The sequence below is a fragment of the Stegodyphus dumicola genome, chromosome 10, assembly GCF_044657685.1.
Source record: "Stegodyphus dumicola isolate Sdum_Otavi_A_Nest chromosome 10, ASM4465768v1".
Lineage (NCBI taxonomy): Eukaryota > Metazoa > Arthropoda > Arachnida > Araneae > Eresidae > Stegodyphus > Stegodyphus dumicola.
The window spans coordinates 96,933,622-96,954,280 of NC_140777.1; the positions used below are offsets into that span (position 1 = coordinate 96,933,622).

Below are 20,659 nucleotides of genomic sequence, written 5' to 3' on the forward strand. Positions count from 1 at the left end.
TGCCACTTGTCCACGTACTCCCTTTTTTTACATTGGTAAAAGTGCTATGGAACACTATGCAAAGTCTTCATCATTCCGAAGGGGCCTCCTGTTAGACTGCTTCGGGGATCTAGAAAAGTAGCATCTGTCACTGTAAATCCTTTCCACCTTCCGATTCGAATTTCCGCTACATGACGCCAATTCAAGTATAGAGCGAATCCCGGTACCCTGCCAGGTACGTTTCATATTTGAAGACTCAATTATGATGTTTAATGTCGCCATCCTCCAAGTGGTCTTTCCAGACCTTTTCGTCACACCATCTGTCTGGGTCACACGATGTTCCAAGTTGTAACTTGACCTGCGGCCGTATTAACCAGCCTGTACTTCGCTTTGACACTTGAACAATAGCGCAGCTTTCTGGGCAGGGCCTTCTAGACAGGGGTCGGCATTTCGGTGTGACGACCGCTTAATATCAATACCGCTATTTGAACTTTGGATTCTTGAAATTTAATAGCCAGTCAAACATGCATGATGTGTGCGGAGCAAGGAGTTTCTTATGCACAGGCATTGGCTTAAATGTTCTTTCGCTTTAACTACGACTAGCAACTCTTCTTTGGTGACACAGTAATTCCTCTCCGGTTTACATAGACACTTGCCCCAATATGTTGCACCACGTTCTTAACCGGTTATTTCTTGGAAAAAACAGCACCAACAGTCTTATTGCTCGTATCTCAGTCAAGAATAAATGGTTTCCGAACTGATGCTATGTCAGGATTGTCGCAGATGTTAAAGGCTCCCTCAGTTGCTTAAATGCATCCTCAAAATATTTTACTTGCTGACTGTCATTATGTGAAGGGGTATTGAGATGGAAGAAAAGGCTTTCACAAAACTCCTATAGTAGGTGCAAAGAGCCCCAGGAAACTTCTCAGCTGATGGACATTTTCTAGGTGTCTTCAATCTTTAACTGCTAACCCTTTTCTGAATCCGTACACAAAGCTTCGCCAAAGATGACAGTGTGAGGTAAGTCATTTCCCATCTGAAAAATTTAGGTCATCAGGATGTATCTCTACCTGCAAAAGTTCACTCTTTAAATCAAATGTCGAAAACGACTTGCTTCTAGATAGACTGTCTCGAATATCACCAGTTTTAGAAAAGGATAGCTGTCTTTCTTCGCAATGTCGTTCAAGCGGCGCTAGTTTAAAAAATCTAGTTTATCTATCTTTTTTGTGACAAGGACGACCGGAGAAACCCCTTGCCAAAGGCTCACTACCATAACTTCCTTGCATGTTCTTTAGAAGTTTTCCTACTAACAATCGCTATATGTCTTGAATGTTGTTTGATTGAAGGATGATCACCCCGTATAATTCTATATTGCGCCAAACTTATTCTACCTACGTCAGAAAATGAGGGGGAGAATTGAAATTCTTGAATGATACGTTCTGTAGCATTTTTATCATCACTTAAATTCTGCAATAATTCCAATGTTAGGCTCTCCGAGAACACAGATACTGGTGGACTACTTGTTCCTTTAACGCAGGTCACTGGAGTACATGCTGCAACTACTTCGCTTTTTCTAATAACTTTAGCCTTATCACTTACGTTAGCATTTCTCAGCGGGATGGTTGTCACCGATAGATCGACGAGTGCTGTGGCAACTATTAATCCTTTCGGACAGTTACTGTTGTTACGATATTCCATTATGCGGTACCGAAAATTTCTATTTTAGCTATCGATCCAGAAAGTAAAAAATTATGTTTTTGTTGGTACGCTGATACCGTCTTTAGCTATTTGATGGACGGATTCCACTCGTTCTTCTTTGATTCCGAACACGGTTACGTCCTCAGAGGCAGAACACAGTTCATTATTTTTAAAGTCGGAGGAAAAATTGCATTTATGCCTTGTGATGGTAGGCGGACTTCCAAACGTGATATTAAAGTCCAGCTTGCCATCGATATTAACTTTACCCACGGACATACCTTGAAGAGAAACGCAAGATGATATCCGAATGATTTGACTATCCAACTGTTGAGCAAATCTTTTCGGAATAACACTGGCAGTGCTTTTGGCAGTTGTTTCTGGCAACACTGGCTCCTGTGTCGACTGTCATATTGCAAGGAAATACCCTTATATCTCCTATGATGAAAAATCCATTATTGCCGCCATTCACTTCAGAAATATTAAGCGCTTTAAAATGGGGCTCGTCATTATCTGGCAGCCTCCATCTCGCGAGATGGCAACCTCTTGCTGGAAGCGATTTTAGCTCCCCTGTGTTGATTAAGTGATGGTCTCTACGAGTTGCTTGCTGGACTGACTTTAGTTTCATTACGATCACTACATTGGTTTTTAAAAACCCCCATATCCACTTTCTCAGGACTGTTTGTATCTCAGGATTTCAGGTGACATCGATGAAGTACTATAAAGACAGGAGTTTCCTTGTTTCTGCTGGGAAATTCGAAAAGGCGAAATGAGACAGACTTTCACCACCTGCGTCGAGCACCTGGAGTGTTCTCGTGAGCTTCTGTTGGATAGATTTCAAACGAAACCTGCTATAGTCTTTAAACACTTCTCGCCAAACGCAGTTCCAATGTGACGGATACAGCTTTGAAGCCTAGCCTTTAGTTTTCGGGCAGAGGTTAAGGGACATCCGCTGCGTCTGCTTTCAGAGAAGCGGGGAGACGACATGCCTTACTTTCAGGATCTCACTCATCGGCGTTCGTCACAACAGAGAACTGAATCTTATACGCTTGCTAGGAGCTCTTTCTATCATACGTGGATTCGCTTTTCGCCTTCAGGCTTTCAACTTCCTTGGCGACAGCAGAAACTCTGCCATCGATTTGTTTTCCGATAGCAAATACTTTTTCTTCGACTTATTTTTTTCGACAGCAGATATTCCTCCAATTTGTTGTTTGGCAGCAGAAACTCTTCAATTTCTCCGACTTTATTTTCAACCATGTCTACTCTACCTTCCATAGCCTCGAATTAGTTTTCTATTATGGCAGTAATTTCGCTTTTCATTTCCTCTTGACCTGCTTAAATCTTTTCTCGAACAGACTTGACAGCTCCTTCCATATTTTCCTGGCCCGCTTTCATCTCAACTTGACGGCTCCTATCTTTTCTTGGAAAGCAGCAAAGGCTGTCACCAACTGTCTCAGCTGCTCATCCATCTTTCTTGTTTCCAGGATTTAATCCCACACCTGACACCAAAACCTGTCACGTGCGTATGGGTTCGTAATCTACCGAATGCACACAGAAGCGATGATAATTTGGTAAAATTTATTTTACCAAAAGAAAACAATTTACAGTTCTGGAACTTTACACAGAAATACTCGTACGGCTCTCAGCATGAGAGAGCATAATTAGTGGTTACCCCTTTAAACTACGAAGAACTTAAATATAACGCAATGCGAAGCGCATTTAAATTCAAAGCTCGCACTGAAATCTCTCAATACTCCGTAAAATGTGAACTAAAAACTGAGAACTGATGCTCTCTACGGCATTATATAGTGGAAACATTTCCTGCACTTTCTGTTTCTCGAAATTACTGGAAGTCATATACAGTTACATAGGGCCAGATACAATTAGAGTTACATGGGTATTTGAGACAGTTACAGGTATTTGGCAACTTTATGTGCTTTTTCGTAAAATTTGGACAAAATTAAATGTCTGCATGAAAACATATCTGTTCGCCTCAGTTCAAACTTGGATCGAAGTACTAGTATTCAGTGACCTTAACCTATTGGTGACAGTTGGGGCCGAAACGGTGAAGGCTTAAGAAAAACTAGAAGTTATAAAAGAGTTCATATGTTGACAAATTCAAAATTTATTACAACTTAAAATTTATTTTACTTTCAAAAGACTACAAATTTAAGTTATTTTAAGAAATATGACAACTCTTCTCGGGCAGTACAAAAACTTCGGCGGCTCGTCGTTTGCTCAGGCCGGGTGCATAAACAAATATTACATGTAATCAGGAGGTAGATTAGAGGTGCTTTTTTCATATTTGCTTAATTTCTAGACATGGGTTGCTAGATAATCAGTGATATTCGTTGCAAATATTTACCTCTGCAGTCTTCCATAATTAAATATTTCGACGGAGACACACAGAACGAAGGTAAATTACATCATTAAACAGATGTGAGAATTAAAACAATGTCATGTCTGTGTACTCGGACAAAAAAAAAGTCGAGGAAGGGATCTTAAATGATGTTTACTCAAGCTGTGAAGCACCATGCTTCGTGTGTGCACTTTTCATAATAGAAATGGAACTCCAAGGCATCTGGTTAAGGAAGAATCGCAAATTGCACTCTGGCAACGCTATGTCCTGCGCAAAATAAAATTTTTGATAATAGAATAGGCGCCGCTTAATGTGATCACATTTGTCCACAGTTATTATGATAGCATTAAACCATAAGAAAAAATATTTTGACAGAATTTTAATTAGGAAAATGAAAAAATTTGTCAACGAACATAACATCTTTAATGTAGAAGTTCATTTATGAACACTTGTAGCGATTTTGGAAATTATTTGACCAATGCTGTACCTCTACTTTTAATACTCAGAGAGCATTATCAAAGGAAATGAACTTGCCAGTGTAAAATTTAAAACTGCATAAAAAAAGCAACCTTAACTTGAGTACTCCTAAAGAAGAATGACCTATGTTTGATCGCGCTCAAAACTAACGGAATAATAGATGGGAATTATATAATGAGAATAATATATAAAATAATTCTAGTGACAGAATGCACATTCAGTTACAATTTTCGCACAAGTTTCATGAATAATTTTTTTTCTATATATTTTGATGCGCAAATAGTAAAATTGTGATATGCGTTGTTTTTTCATTAAAGGAAGGTATGTGCGAGAAATCATTTAACATTAATACCTTCTAAACATTTAATAAAAAATATTTTTATTTCTTTGGAAAAAATCACTACGATCATTACGAAATTATACACCATGTCTACGAAAAGTCGTCTCTCGGCCTTTATTTTCGAAAACCATTGGACATATACTTAACACGCTTTCGACGTAACGTTTCATGCTCTGGCATTTTTTAATTTAAAGAAATCAATTTTATATATATTACGAAATTTAACTTCTTATACATTCTTTTTGTTCGTTTGTTTTGCATCACTTCACAATCAAAAGCGGTAGATCGTGTACGATAGTGTTCCTATGTAAATAAACTAAAAATATCTTCATCACAGCTCATAGATTCTTATCGGTTAAAATGTTGTTCCCATATAAACGTACTTCCCAGACAAAGGTAAGTAAATATGAGTAAAATTTAATCGATGCTGCGTTTTCAAGTCTTCGAGTAAGATTTATAATGTAACATAACTGTAAACGATCTATTCCTCACTGTAAATAAATTAGGCCCATTTATATAGAGTTTCTGTTGCGTTATTCATGTTCTTTTCTAAAGGAATTTGAAGTCCAAGTAAAAACTTCGACTTCAAATAATTAAAATCTTGAAATCTTTACCGTATAAAAAATATATAATAAAAAGGCATTGCAGGACGCATAACACATTATTTGAGATCACTGGTATACAAAATCGTTCCAAATATTTTTATCTTCGACGTGGCAGTTCACATCGGGCAAAGCGTAAGGTGTTTAATTTTTCTTTTAAATTCAATGCTATTGATTAACAAAGGCATTAAACGCAGCTCTGTCTCAGTTGTTACCCATTACTCAACCGATGAAATGCTGTATTCGTTAAAATACTTTTTTATAATAAATCTGGCATTTTAATTTACTCGTATTTACTGGCATCCATATCCATTCTGAACACTATCATGCTCAATTTGCAGCGATTCCCCTTCTTTTGAACATAAAAGTGCAGTTTATTTCAAACTCGCCTTCTTTCGGTATACCTCTGACATCAAAATAAACGATTACAGCTTAAATAAGCATAATTAATCTTCCCTAAATGCGGAATTTGGAAAAAGAAGAACGAAATTCTTGCCAACATAGAGTTTTAATCTAATTTAGCGAGCCCAAATGGGCAAATTAAATTTATCTCCTCGGCCATTTTGAACGCAGCTTTAGTTTGTTGAGATTCCGGAATTTAATGCTAGTTCGCCGTAGGGATGACTTATTAGAAACTTAATATCAATCAAATTAAGTTGCAGTCGATTGGAATCAGATACATAATAACAATACACAGTGAACCTTTTCTAAAACAGCCATCAACGATTACGATGAAACAGATTACATCGATCTTGGAAAAAGTAACGTTTTAAAGAATACCGATGTCATTAAGTACTTTTTTTTTTTTCGTTCTAAAGAATACTATTAACTAACATGCTAAGAACTACTAGTCACTTTACTTCTAAAAAGTACTGGCACTTCTCAAAATACTGCCACTTTAAACCCTAAAAATGCTGGTCACCTCAGCTCTAAAAATACTAGTCAAGTACTAAAAAATACTTGTCTCCATTGTTCTAAAAGCACTAGTCAGTTTAGATCTTAAAATACTAGTCATTACTATACTAAAAATACTTGTCTCCATTATTCTAAAAGCACTAGTCAGTTTAGATCTTAAAAATGCTAATTAATTTAGTTTTAAAAATAATGGTAACTATTACACTACAAATGCTAGTCACTTCTAAAAATTTTCGTCACTACTTTATAAAAATACAATGCTTATTTTAGGTATTAAAAATGCTCGTTACTTTAGTTCTAAAAATACTGGTCACTACTATAGAAAATACAAGGAGCAACTGTACTAAAAATACAGATCACCATTATATTAAAAATAGAAATCCCAACTGTACTAAAACACTGCTGTACTATAATAAAAATATTGGTCACCTTAGGTCTTAGCAATACTGGACACTAAAACTAAACTCGGCTGCACAAACAGCCCTTAGAGATATGGCCGGCAGTGCCCTGATACCTGCTTTCTAGACGTGGGCTACGGGGTAGTTGTGCATCTTAGCCTGGACAAGTGGTTAGCTTGTCGCTGGACCTCCAGTGTTTCGTCTCTAAGCTAACTTGGTACTGATTTTATCGACTCACTCCAGGGACGAAAGGCTGAGTCAACCTTCAGCCTGGGGATCAAACCCCGGGACCCGTGGTGCTGCTGCGCGACGCGCTAGCCAACTGCGCCACCGAGCCCTGGCCACTACTACCCTAAAATACTAGTCACTACTACGCTAAAAATATTGTCATCACCTTTTCTAAATATATACCAGTCACCAACAAAAAAGATACCAATAAGGTTTTCTAAATTATTACATATGTGAATTAACATTTTAACCCATATATGATTATAATTTCATACGTGTAATAATTTAGAAGAGGGGATCAATATATTTGCAATCATTCATGGTCAGATTCGTGATTAATTAAAGATTCGCGGTCTGATCTAATTTTTTAAATCATCAAGATTTCATTAAAATTCTTAAATTATTTATAAATTCATTCTTACATCTGATTTCCTCAGATGAAAATTCAAATAAAGTTCGATTCGAGGAGAGCAATTAATGAATCTGATGACAAGGAAGAGAAAAAACAATTAAGAAAAAAAAAAAAAAAAAACTGCCAGAAAAGTGCAATAAGGAATACGAAATAAATAAATAAAAAGAAAGAAAAACTGAAAGGGTTTAGATTTTAAAAGTCGCCCCAAAGGCATCTTCTACAGTTGAATAGGGTTGATCAATTCAGATTATCGATTGAAATGGCCCAGGCGGTAAAAGCGAAGCATTTTTTAGAGGACACTAGATCAATACACATTCAAACAAACATGGGAACATACAGACATTCTGCAAAATGTCATTCTATGAAATACTGAATTGTTTACGAGGTACATTATGAATTTATTGCATTTTTATTTAAATTGATTCGATTCAAAAGTCAAAAAATAATATTAAGAATACTGAATTTTAATACCTTAGTTTGTTAATCCATAACAGACAAACTCAAATGATCCATTTTGGCGAATAGCAACAGACTCTAATGAATCCAGCATGTTTTATTGTCTGTCTCTTTAGCTGTAACGGGTTTGACCCTGCTATTCGTTCTATTATATTGAAGAAAGACTTTAAAATGATATGTGAGATGTTTCCAAAGTTCCAGAAAATGAGTGCAGTTCAATTCCTAGAAATTAAAGCAGCACTATTATTAAGAGATGACTCCTGACATGTTTATGCAGATACCCCGTGCAATATTGCCGAGTCCAATTCCTTTGTTTGACTCATTTATACAGTCACATTTTTAAAGCATCATTTTAAAAATAATGTGCAGGTGTACGTAATAATAAATAACAACAAGATGACGCTGCCAAAAGCTCTCATCTAAACATCCAAACCTTCAGCTTAAATACACATAACCAATTTGCAATCTGGTGAGAATTACAGAAAGATATTATAGGAAAGGCTTAAATCATAATAATTGGTTAAAAACATAGAATACCTTATAACTGTGGCATAAATAGGCTTAACATAAAATACCTTATATAAAACAGGTGGATTTAATGAGATATCGAAAGAGTTCTTTAATTAAATTTATAAAATTAGTTTTTCGTTTAGTTAAGTTAGTTATTTAAGTGCATGCAATTAAATGGGAATTATGTTAAAAAACTACATTATAATATTGAAAACTGACAAAAACGATAATAGCTGAATACCTAAATATTTGGAAACATCCTACATAGAAAAAGAAGCACATATTTGACAGATGTGAAGAGTATGGAAAAATGTCAAGCACAATTTTTCAACGCAAAACCCTCACTTTGTCTCCTTGTTCTGAGAAAGCACTTTTCTACGACTTCCCGTCATTACGGCATTTTGTTTTCCAAACAGTAATTGCTCTCCAACAGTTATTGCGCTCATTATCATTAAGAATTTCCTTCTTTCCCCGCTCACAAAACTCTCATTGTCCATACATTAATGCAAGCTTCAGTTACAATGCCACTTGCCTCGTCTTTCTTAATAGCTTTCGATCTCTTGGCGAGGGCTGCAATTTCCTTTCAGTGTTTTAAATTATGCCTTAAAATTCGTGCCTTTTTGATGAATTATATTGTTGTAAATATTTAAATACATTTGATTACATTGTTTTTTTTATTTAAATATTTGTTTATTTCTTGCTTTTAGGATACGTTTTAGAATTTATTTCATCAAATTGACACCAAGGCCCGTCATGAGCGTTGAGCATTAAATAAAAAGAAACATTATTGATAATTGCGACTGAAGTTTGCCTAATAATAATGGCTGAAATTATAAATTCCTAAAGAATTAATTAAAAGGTAAAAGAGAAAAGGAGAAAATAAAATACTAGCGTCAATCTACGACTGATTTTGGTCTGATAACAGTAATGAGTGAAATTATAAACGCACACAATATTAAACATCAGAAATTTTTTATCATCAGTCTAAGACTGAATTTTGTTTACTTATGATATTGCCCGAAATTGTAAATTCAAACAGAATTAAATATTAGAAAAATTATCGTCAATCTAAAGACTGAATTTTACATAATAATAAACTTTTTATCCATCAAAATTTAATCGCGATGAATTAAGTCCATTCTGTATTTCCAAAACCAAAGGGTTCCAGTTGAGAAATTAAGAGTCCAGACAGTATTGCGAAAAGTGAAACGAAAATCCTATTAATTTCAACAGATTACGCAAGTAGGAAAACCTATTTTCCCACCCAGTTCTGTTAAGCCTAATTACTAAACGAGGTGACGTATGAAAAATTAACATCTTTTGGTGCCATTAAAAGCTTGACGGATTCAGATACCCAGTTGTCTTCTTATTCATAACCCTGTAAATTAATTTAATAGTTGCCACACCTTCCGATATTTCTCAAATTTATGAAAAGCTTTTAATAATAAATAATATAATATAAATAAATAAATAATGTAAATAATATAATTTTCGTGCTGTCTGTTATTCCCATAAGAATCTGAAGTGAGTTAGTTAACTCTGTACATCGAGCTGAAGTCAATAATAAATTTCTGTAGATTTATTTTTTGTGTGTGTTTGTTCACTTTGTACTGATATTACAATAAAAGTCTGCGCTAAACAGTAAATAATTTAATTTCCGTCTCGCGAGGAGCTAAGGCGATCTTTGTTAGCTAATATAGTGAACACGTGGGACATAATGTCCCCAGTCCCCTGGAACAGGTTAAGTTAGCCACTTTCATACGCCGTAAACAAAAACCCTTGAGCGTCAAGCGCTTCACATTCCGTCAACCTCTTTGCGATGAATCCGACCGCCAGAAACCTACAGCTTATGAAGCCTATTACTTTCTAATTGTTTTTAAGGAATTACGCTGCCTCGAAACAAAGAGCACATTTTTTAATTCTATCAATCAATTTCAAACTAACGGCGCCTGATCGCTTCGATGATAGCACGGAGAGTCTGAGCCGCTCTTGATATTACTAACCTACATACACACAAATATCTGACCTCCGGGAGGTATACAGAAGGTGAAATCGAGTCTCGCCTCGGCGCCGATAGGAAGAAAGTAATTACACCGCGAGACGAAACGTAAGGAGGGGCATAATAAATGGGAAAAAAAAAAAAAAAGGATACCATTAACTCGTCAACTAATCTATATTCGCTTTCTGGCAGAAAAAATGAATGTCTCATCGTTAGCATTGATGAAATGGCTTTTAGAAAAATAACAGCGCACTCATTACAATCTTTAAAGAGTGTTGTAAATTTTTGTAAATATTTTAGATCACTTGATTGTATCGTTGCTTTTATGCATTACGGTTACATGGAAGTGGTCGAGACACCAAAAATCCACCATTGCTCGTACAATAATATAGTCCCGCTGGACTACAACTATGCACTTCCACCGCAATTTGGAGGAAGAAACAACATGACCAGCGACTCTAGGACTTGATGCCTCTCTCAGTGTACTTAACCATCTCAGCAGATACCTGCTAGTTTTAACTGTGATTATGTTCAGCGGGTAAGATGGCATTTTTAACAATTCTACAAAAGGTTACATAGCCCCACATATGCATGCAGTTTTACATATAATACTATATATTGTCGATGCTAGGGTTTTAATTGTGAATGTTTCTTATGACCTAGTTCACAAAGCAGTTACATTTTGTGTTTGTAGGATATTACTAATGGCTCACATTACTCAGCAGTAGCAAAAGTATGGCATACATTTTGCTTAGGAAAATGGAATACTCTGTATCTGATGCATTACAATTATATCAGGTAAATCTTTTTTCGTTTTAAATAAAACGTGTTCCAGAAGAATTGTAGTAAATACAACACTAGTTAAGATTAGTTATCCACGGTACATTCCTTGCAAAGTTGGATGTTGATTTCAGTTTCTCATACTTTACATCATTTGTACATAATTTATTTCCTTGGCAGCTACTTTTGACACAAATGGAGCAAGTTAAACTTTTAAATGCAAGTCTCAGCATTAAACACAGATACTCATAATCGCAACTACAGTGAAATGAATATATAGATACTTACGTGACGTGAGTTAAGATCATGCTACTTAAGAACACTACAGGGCAAATCATACAGTATACACACTACCTACAATTAAATAGCGACCGCATCCCCCAAGAGACTAAGAAGATAAAGAATTAATCAGGCTGAAATGGAAAAACAAAAACTGAATTATCTTATAACATCTTCCGATAGTGAAAGTAGGGATAATAAAAAAGATAAAGCGCCTTTGTGAAGAACGAAAAGGCAGGAAAATTTCGTTGCCTCCGGAAGAGGCAATGAAAAACGCAGCGCTCCTTATCGGGAAACTTTTAAAAAGAATTGCATAGCAGCAGTAAAAAAATTAACATTTATTCTTTTTTTCCTTTTAATTACGACTATTTAGGTTTATTTAAATTAATACGTATTTCTTAATTTGAGTCACATTTTTTCCATAGAAAGACGACGGAACCAGCCGCATTTGGCAAGAGTTTACTGTATATTTATTTATCATTACATTCATCACAATTTCTTGCGGAACCGTTGCTATTTTTTTCTTAAAATACTATGAAGTCTCAGTTGAGAAAGGCTGTTTGACATATTGAAAAACAGGGGTAACGATGCAACATCCTTTAACAAACATTAAAATGTGATTAGACACACCTTATTAACGATTATGTTGATGCAAGCGATGGGTTCGCGGCTGTCTCTTTCAATAATCATTCTGGAAGAGACAATTTGTTAAAAAATTCATGACACGCAGCTCGATCAGTAACAGGAAATATCTCAAGAAATCGTGCATTAAGCAGTTCCTCTTTAGTACGCGAAAAATGTGATAAATTTCTAAAATCAATCAAAGCGTTAACTATAAAACGGTATTCAGCTAACTCACTGTCTTTGAATCGTTTACAGCCGATTAACAAGTGCCTCGTCCACCACGCGCAGCCATTCATATGGTACCTAGAAATCGGTCTGCCTTCAGAAAAATCGGTCTGCGTTTTCCCAGATCTTAAAAAAAAAAAAAAAAGAGAGAGAGAGAGGCGCTAAGTATCAAAGCCAGTCAGGAGCGTTTCTGCCCATACACGGCGTTCTCCTGCAGCTTTTTTTTTTTTTTTTTTTTTTTTTTTTTTTTTTTACAATTTAAACGTTACTGGATTCGGAATTGAAAGATCTATAATTGCTTATAAAAAGTAAATATTTATATACACAACGTGTGGCCTCAAATATAAAATAAACCTTAAAATTAACCCCCAAAATATAAAAATAGCTAACTAATTAAAACAAAACTCAGAATTACTACAATCCATAAAATAAATCAGAACATAGACATATTTTTTCCCTAGCGATCAGTTCGACATTTATAGTCACGTAGCCGTCCTTTTCCTGCGCCGATCTGGATGACAAATATGTCTCCATACGGTACACTTCAAGTATATCTGCATCACTACGTCATTAACTATGAACTGCCATGAATATCATGACTGTCATCTACGATGAGAATAATGATTGTTAAAGAACCGTGATCTACCCTGATTAATATGGACACCATGACTATAAACAACTGTGATCTAAAGTAAGTATTAGCACTGATCTACTACGAAGTGCAGTACTATGAACGTCACGACTGGGAACAATTCTGATCCGCTGTAACTACGATGAACGCCATGACTATAAAATTACTGTGATCTATTGCGAAATACTCTGAACATCATTACTGTACAGTACTGTGATTCATTATAAATATTATGACTGCAAACTACTAGGATGTACTGTGAAGTACTAAGAACGTCATGACTGTGAACGACTCTGATCTACTGTGGAGTATTGTAAACGTTATGACTGAACTATTATGAACATCACTATTGTAAAATTCCTGTGATTTATCGTGAATTGCTATGAACATCATAAACTGCGGTGATCTACTATGAACATTATGACTGGGAACTAACACGAATGTGAAGTACTCTGATGTACCATTAATTACTATGAACGTCATGACTGTGAGCTACTGTAAATTGCTCTGATTTATTGAAGTAGCACTGAAACTATTGAAATATTGTGAATTTCATGGGTAAGCCTCTCTGAGCTATTGTAAAGTCTTATGAACGTCCTGACCCTGAAGTACTGTGATCTAGTGAACTACTGCGTTCTAATGTAAACATAACTGACTGTAACTCACGAAAGTTATATGAAAAACATCGAGACAGGAAAACCTGTGTGTATAGGAAACTCATGTTCACATATACGAGACGAAAATTTGTTATTAATAAATTTTTTCCTCGCTTTGAATATGTTTGCAGAATTAATATAATTACTTTCACTTTTAAGTACACTTACAGGGGGGAATTCCTCTCGCGGCAATTCTGAAATTAAATCCGATGATTCGGCACCGCTGAAGTTCTGGACCTTTGCCGTACACTCGCTGTACTTTGAAAGCCTAGAGAGAATTTACGGAAGGAGGCGTGGCGCCCGAATCCGAATTCTTGTTGACATCCCAATGATTGACGGCGGAAGGCGACATTTCCATAGGACTTAACGCGTTCCTCCCACCAACTTGGACCGGTACTGCGAAATTCCACCAAAATAACCTCAGTGTGAATGAAATCCACCCTGAGACGACCTTCAGAACAGTCTGTCCCGCATGCCGCCCAGTCGAGGCATGTGAGTCCATTTTTATGCAAAATACCCGGGCGTAGTTCAGCACTGATACAAAGTGCGAAAGAACGACCAACTAGGAATGAGGCGACCCCGCGAATGAGGAGAAGAGGGAAAACAAAAAGCAACAGCTTTGCTTCAAAGCAAACACCTGGAATCAACCAAAATAAAACGGAAAAATTCCAAACAGAAATGAAGAGTTGAACTGCTCTTGAATGTCAAGGATGAGTGTTATACCAGAATTTTCAGAAACGATTGGAAAGGCTAGGAGATAAATGTTTTAGCGTTAAGAAACGGTTTCCTGCAACAGACTTTCAAACTGGGATTCCCAATCTTTTTCTGGCACAGGCCTCTTTAAAAAGAATGATTTGCTTCATCGACCTCTTATTATTTTTTTTTTATAATATACAGCATACAACATAAAAACAGCTATATAATATAAAGCACACAACATGATCATAATACAAATAATTGTCCATAATTAAGTTAGAGATAGCAATTAAATTAAAAATTTGAGCCAAAATTATCTCAAAGAAAAGTATTTATTAGATTTTTTTATTTATTTTTTATCACTGTTCATATTTTTAGTTCTTTTTCAATAATGGTCAATTGCAGTAAGTTGTTAAAATAATGGAATTCTTTTTTATTCAATGCCGATGTAAACAAGATAACTATAATATAACAGGACACTTAGCCATGGACACTTAGCCGACACGGACACTTAGTCGACAAGGAAGTTTAGCCAACACGGACACTTAGCCGACAAGGACAAGACGACAGAACATTTTGCCAACACGCACAGTTAGCCGACAGGACATTCAGTCGACGATGAATCTAACTATTCCCAATGTTTTCAGATTTCTAATACTTTCACATTTCATTACTACTCTGCTCAACACATCATGCTACATTCATTCCCGTATAAAGTCGTTTCGCTTCTCCCACTAGTGAAATTTCCTTTCCTTGTCAGGAAGTAGAGTGATACGCCCTACTCCTCGCCAAACTGGAACTACTTTTTTTTTTCCTGAAATGCTATTTACACTCTCAGAATGCTATTTACACGTTAGGAATCGTATATTTATTAATCTGGGACAGGGCTATATTTATTAATCCAGGAATGCGTATATTTTTTAATCCAGGAATGAGTAACGTCGTGGCTTGCGGCCACCTAACAGAAGTAGGTTTGATTTCGTTTGGTTTATGTAATCACGGCAAAGGCAAACGGCTATTTGCCTAAGAAGAGGAATACCTTCGTGAGGTTTATAATTTACTTATAAAATGGCTCGCATACATGTTACATATGGGGAAAACTACGAAAACACCCATGCAGTCAGTCAGTCCGCGGGATTCGAAATTCGAACCGAACTACCAATGCTCAGCGACTTTACCACTCGACCGCTGCTGGGCCTAACAGAAATAGAGCGACCGTTTTACTTAATATATAACCAGTCTCTTCCAATGAAAATTGCTTTTTTAGGCTAGACCCTTATAAATGTGTTGCTAGAAAATGAGTAGGATGTTCCAAATCCTGAATACCGAAGTAAAATTCACTATTATTCTTGAATTGTCCTTTTAAAGAAATATTGGCGGTGGAGTGTTAGATTAACAACTCTATTTTATTTTTTTATTAAAAAATAATGAAAAAAGAGAATTTTCAAGATTATGGTGACTGACAAGAGATGCTTAAAAATCATTGTCACCACAAGCAGTTCATTTTACCATCCTTAAGATAAAAATGGGCAACTGTATTAAAATGCCGAAATCGGGCACACTCATTTTTACCTACCAGCTTTGGCCATTACGATACAACTTCAAAAGTTAATACTTTTAATAGTTAATAAATACTTTATAAAGTTAATAAAGCTTTACGAATAATTTTTGCAGATCCCATATTAAAATGTAACTAAGTGATCCCATATTAAAATGTAAATACGATCCCATATTAAAATGAAACTAAGTCTTACTTAGCTAAAAAAATTATTTTTCCTTTCAAAAATTAATTCATATACCCTGACGAGAATTTCAAAGCTTTTTCAATTTGGCCAATATACACATCAAACAGTAGGATATATATCAAGTTATGCTAAATTACACAAGAGCACATATGGGATCTTTAAATGAATGATCTTTTAATGATCTTTAAATCTTTACATGAATCAAAAAACTAATTTTACTGATAAGTGAAAAAAGTGACTTAAATACTGAACTTAGGAGAAGTCGAGAAATTTTGTAATTGATAAAAAGTTTGAATTATTATAGGGTACGTGTTAAGTAAACGTCACTGTCGGCTTAATGTCTTGTTGACTAAATGTCTTGACAGTTAAATGTTTCGTAGCTAAATGCCCTGACGGCTAACTGTGTCGGCTAAATGTCCTGTCGGCTAATGTCCTTGTCGACTAAGTTTTCTTGTTGGCTAACTGTCCTTGTCGGTTAAGTGTCTCGCCGGCGAAGTGTCATGAACCCATAACATAGCTTTATATCAATAAATAATTAATTATAAATTGAATTACTATTTAGTTATTTATATAGTTATTTATTCATTTTGGTAACCAAAGCGATCTTGATTATGTTTATCATATTCGGCTATCAACCTCGAATTGAAACTTTGATTATCATTGACCCGTTTTAAAATGTCATCCATCTCGGTGAGAAAACCTGGGCTAGAAAATGTATTCTTAGTGTCACAAAACGATTTCCAGCAAAAGAATTTAAATGATGATTCAAGTACATAATTGTAACTTATGTAATTCCAAAATACAATGATTAATGCCGTATTTCCTCGCAATTTCCTCTCCTAGCTTTATATAGCGCAATGTTCTGAAACTTTTAAAAATACTCGTATCATTTTCTTCTTCAGTTTTTCCTCCGAGAGCTACTTTCTTTGTAAATTGTACTCCTTTGATTAGTTTTCATTAAATGCATTTCATTCATTATATTTTCAATTGCATTATTATTTGAAATGGATTTTGTGCAGATTTCTTCGTCGAGTTACCCGGACGTAGTAGGTATTTGCACACTTAAGAAACTCTCCAAACATGTGATTTCACCTTATTCCTCTTATTTACGTTTAAAGTCACTGTAAACTTACACATCGCACTCCGACTGAGATAGACACATCGCACTCCGACTCAGCTACGCCAGGCATCGGCTTATCCGTCACATACAGCAATGTTAATATCATTACGTATTTTATTGCAATGTTGGTTTCTTTTAAAGAACTAATAATGTACTATTTACCAGTAGTTTCAACAAGATTTAATTTTTGTGTTCTTACTGTCACAGAGCTTTTCGGAAATGGGATTACTCGCATAATTCCCCCCCCCTCTTGATTTTCGGATTATAAAATAAGTTTAAAAAGGAGGGATACGGTATTTCTATCCGATCTCTCGCCACTCAGAAATTTTCTGCCTAATTCAAGGAAACTTCATGAAAACTGATTTCAGTGATTACAATCCTATATGCGACAGATAAAATTTGGCACGAAAGAAAATAAGGAAATCACTCAACAATGACAGAAAATTGCAAAGGTAACTCTGAAATTTTCGAGACAGAAAGCAGATAATAAGCGCTAGGGAAAACAAATTATTCGTTAGATGTAAAAATTTGAAGTCTTTTTATGTTCTTAGACAATAATTTGTGGCAGCAATCCCAACATATCTACTGTAGAGTAAATTTTAAAAAAATAGAAAATGGAGCTGACGCGCTATGATTTTAAAAAGGGTCTAAATCAAGAAAAATGGTTTTAACCGAAATTTTTCGCCATTACGATATTTTCTTGACTTTAAATGCGTTTTAAATTCATTTCATAGAAATGATAAAATCCGAGATTATTTCCACAAAATGTATTCTGCAATAATGTCGACATTTTCCAAATTTTGCGGGCATTCAGTCGTTAACAGGCGGACTGTGCAAACGAAAAAGAAATAAATAAACTACCCCACGTCGTTCTTATACGTCAGGAAACCGACCTTCGTGCCAGAGAAAGGAATACGCGTCAAACGATTCGAATTACAGCATTAGTCTCGGGTGTGCTCGTCTAACACCCTCGCTCTTTTTCGACGAGACCTCCTTGAATTTCAAGGTCAGACGAAAAACTTCGCTTCCACTTTGACAGACGATTCATACAATGGCTTTTCCCCTGCTCATCCCAGATTGTGCTCTGATAAAATAGCTTGAAACTTAAGCATCCTTCTTCCAGTTAGCGATTCGATTCAACTTCGTGAGTGACGTTCATTTTCCAAAGAAAAAGAAATATTTTAACAAAAGGAAAGTTTACTAAATCGGAGTGGATCATCGACAAAATAATTTTTCTGTAAAGTAAGCACTTTTGTAAAGAATAAGGACTGCCTTTGGCTAACGTTTTCAGGAGTCCTGTTTTTCATTTAAAAAGCATTTTCTGCCCTATTTTTTAAACACCCCGAAAAAAAGAGGAGAAACATCTTTCACTCTTGATTTTTAGTTGAAAAACTGTTGAATCCAGTGGCATACCTAGGGCAATAATAAAGAGCCATATGCTCTGTCCAAAATTTTTTTAGGCAGTTTAGGTCTAAGGCTGCCGCCAAGCATACATTTAATATTATTTCCCCATATACTTTCCATTCCTTTTCCTGTAAAATTGTAATTCGAAACATTTTCTCTAAGTGGTCACACTTCCCATATAGCTACAAATTATTTTTGCTTTCGCCCACTTAGTCTACAAATTTGAGTCTCTGATTCGAGGAAACATCCATTCGACGGAATTATACGTTAATGACGTGCTGGCAACTTACATTTCCACCCAATTCCATGAAGATCTCGCTGATTGTTGAAAGCTAAAGCTGAATAAATGAAGCATACGTCCACTCAGCCCTACAGGTCATCGACCCCTCTCATCCCTATCCTCCGGGCAAGAGGATGGATCACATCAGTCCATCTGACAAGGGTGCTTTATGCGAGTGCTATCGATCCTTCGTATTGTTGTTCCCCGAAGGAAAAAGGGAGAAGTGGATTAAGTAAAGCACAGCGTTCTTTCCCATCCAGTCTGCTTAGATAATGTACACGGTTTACGCAGGCTCAGGCAAACTGACGCAAGTCACATGTACTGTTACAGGAGGCAAGTAATAAATGTTATTGTCAGAGACGATTACTTCATTTAAATACACTATTACATGTGGCCAGTATTTTAAAATGCAATTTATATACACTATTATAAAAGGCACTACCACACTTGTGTGCACTATTATAATAATACGTAACAGCTATAACAGGAAAACTATATATATAATTATGAACGACAAGTTATATACACCGTTACAAGAGGAACTGTTACATTTATGCAATACTATTACAAAAGGAAAGTTACATACACTGTTTTATAAACACAGCTTATATAATGTAAAACGAATAAATTTATAATGTAATGAGAGTATAAATTAGAAGCACTACTACAAGAATACAATTATAACATAAAATTTATATACAGAATTATCGAAGACAAGTTATATATGTACTATTCTTAAAAAGTGCGAGTTAAACACACTATTATGAATACATTATAGTTAGGCAAATTATATGCATTATTATAATAGTGTGTATAACTTACTGCACTTATATGTACTATTTATTGTAAAAGCCAAGTTATATATGAAGTTATAAGAGGCAAGTTATATACATTATTATAAGAGGACTATACACTTATATACTCTATTATAAGAGATAAATTATATACCTTATTATAATAGGCACTTTATATAGATTATAACAAGAGGCATTACTACCATTATATATACTATTAAAAGAGGCAAGTTATATAAACCTGGGTTTCATATGGCGGCCCCAAAGCAATTTCGTGCAGCCTGCGAATAGATTTCAATTACGTATTTGTTGCAAATATTTCGAAGTTTTACTTATTTGAAGTCGAAGTTTATATTATTTTCATTATTATGCAAAACGAACAACGCACCCGAAAAATTTACAAATGGAGATAATTAATTTATAATATGATATATATTTCATTCAGAGATTTGAAGATACACATTTTATGAAAATTTATTCTTAGTGTGCAAAAATAAATGCTCTCAGTGACGACCAAGAATAATCACTTTTCTCCAGAATACATTTATATGTGAACAGCTTTTTTCCACAGTTAAAAATATACAAAAGAACTCGACTGACCAACGAGCATCTTACAGTGCGGATAACTTCTTGTATTTGGGGAAGGAGGGTTATTTCGATTCTGGTAAAATTTGCAGTGCACAAATCGAAGCACCATTACGTGTAATAATTAAGAAGTTAATACTCGTTAAATTTTCTCTGTAAACTCAGAAAATTTTCATAATTTGTTTATTTTTTGTTTAAATTAAAGTAAGTTACTTAATTAATTATTAAAAATGTTAGAATTATTTGAAATAAATATCAGTCTGAAAACGTAATACCTAGCTCTCAATTTATTTGAATTGCAAAGTGTAAGAAACCAAAATTGCAAAGTGGTACCAAACAAGATTTCAGATTAAAAAACTATAAATTTGAATTTTCCTTTAGCGATATTATTATTATTATTGTTTACGTCTGTTTTCTTAAATATTTCGTAAATGAAATTTAAACTTTATTAAAATTATTTTTCATACTCT

At 35.1% G+C, this 20,659-nt stretch overlaps 1 protein-coding gene across 5 annotated transcripts in view; it reads right to left on the reverse strand.

Annotated features, from left to right (window-relative positions):
- The window catches only part of sog (chordin short gastrulation), a 285,742-nt gene that overhangs the window by 199,143 nt on the left and 65,940 nt on the right, over positions 1–20,659 (reverse strand). Inside the window, exon 1 of one of the 5 annotated variants that reach the window (XM_085825300.1) lies at positions 11,439–11,518. The exons of the other annotated variants lie outside the window; for them this stretch is intronic. The gene's annotated coding sequence lies outside the window, so the exon portion shown is untranslated. Of the gene's footprint in view, positions 1–11,438; positions 11,519–20,659 lie in introns of those variants that run through there. 5 annotated transcript variants of the gene reach the window in all.